Source organism: Solea solea, chromosome 8, assembly GCF_958295425.1.
Source record: "Solea solea chromosome 8, fSolSol10.1, whole genome shotgun sequence".
Classification (NCBI taxonomy): Eukaryota; Metazoa; Chordata; class Actinopteri; order Pleuronectiformes; family Soleidae; genus Solea; species Solea solea.
This window is the reverse complement of record NC_081141.1, coordinates 203,245-205,081: the sequence shown is the minus strand read 5'-3', so window position 1 is coordinate 205,081 and position 1,837 is coordinate 203,245.

The following is a 1,837-nucleotide window of genomic DNA, read 5'->3' as shown; positions in this document are numbered from 1 at the left end:
GTCAGTTTAACATTCCATGAGTTAAGGTGACAGTTGGATCTGTTTGATCTTCAATGAAATATGGAGCATACGGGTACGTTTTACAATCATAGACTGGGGATGTATAAGGCGTTATTGCAGGGGAAGGCGAGGGTAGCTAGGTTTGCTGTTTTACTTTTTATTGTTTAGTTTTATTTTTTGACCAAAGTGTTATGCAATGCTTTTTTCAAGCACCCACTGATGGGTACGGGAGCCGATAGCTTCACATGAAAAAAGATTTCTTATCAATGAAGGATCAGGATAAGAAATGAATCAATCTGTGTCAGAGGGGAGCACCCTCTGCTGGACAGAATGTGTATGTTTGCCAGGTTTCATTCTAAATGCTACTAAACATGCACACATTCTTATGCACACATACTATATGCGTAATTCCCAGCCTTTGCTTTTTTGTCAACATGGTCTGATCCACAATACTGATGATTGGTTAACGTATTAGTCCGTGTAATGTTGAGTTAGTCAGGACATTGAGAAAATGCAAGGAATCACAAAAAGTATTTGTCCCATGAAGATTTAATAATTTCGGATCTTCATGAAATACTGAATAGAAAAAGTACAACCAACACACACTGGATCCACAACAGAAGTCAGTCCAGTTCACATAAAGCTGCTGTTGCGCACTCACATCGCATTGGTGAAAATCATCCACACTAAAGTTCTGTTGGCCAGGAGTTTAGACTCTTTCTAGGTCTTGTCAAGTCCAATCAAACATTTGCACAGACCCAAGACCAGGAGTAGTTTAAGATAAACCTGATGCCAATCTAAAGGGCAGGCCACAGTGTGGACCCAAGACCTGGTTCAGGTCTGATTCTCAGGGGGTTTATTGTTACCAAAGATATGGTGGATTAAACCCAGGACTGAGTGTGATTGATGATGAATGGCGGCTAGTTTTAGAGAATTTAGGTGACTTACCTGGGCTTTCATACCTTCTGTGACAGATATGCACATTGTTAAAAAGAAAAAAAAGACAAAAAAAGAAGAAGCCATAGAAAATGGTCTCTATTTTTGAAGTATCAGATGATCATTTCAAAACCACTTGAAGTGTCTTCTTGGTTTCTTCAAGTGTTTTTTTTAGCTGTTTCACGTGTAAGAACAATTTTTGAAATGCAGACAAAATGCAGTTCTCTCAACGACTCTCTTTTTTGCACACTGATGGTGAGGTACAGAGACCTTGACCTCGGCCATTGCCCACCCAGTGTGTTCCTCTCTCTCAGGTCCCTGCTGACCTGGATCTAAACAGGGTAAAGTGAGTGTTATGTATTGCATTCAGGAGTTTCCTCAGTGACCATTGCTGATGTACTTGTAGTATTAGTATTAGTAGGTTCCAGGACATTGTAGGTCCTCTGTAGAAACAAGTGTTTTTCTTTTTCCACTTTATTCCCCCCTGAGGCCCCCGCTACACTTCATCTAGTGAGAATGGGTGCAATTTGAAGGCCAGGCATGCAGAGTGTTTTTTTTTTTTTTGATAATGGGTGAAGCGAGAGGTGGCGGCTTCCATCCACCACTGTGTGCAGCCTTAATTACACCACCAATCCAATGCAATGTTTCTCTTTCAGGACTTTCAATTAGCCCCTTCCATCTTTGAATGTCTATACATTGTCATGTACCTTTGTAGTTATGTTTGAATTTTTGGTTGTTGTTTTTTTTTTGGCTGTTATTGTTTTTTCCTTTTTTTAAAAAGAAGATAGACCCTACTGTTTTCTAATGTTTCAATGGACTTTTGACTTTTTTGGACACGATTATTAACAACTCTTTCCCTTTTTTCCACGGTGGTTTATGGAAAAAAACGAAACAAAAGTAT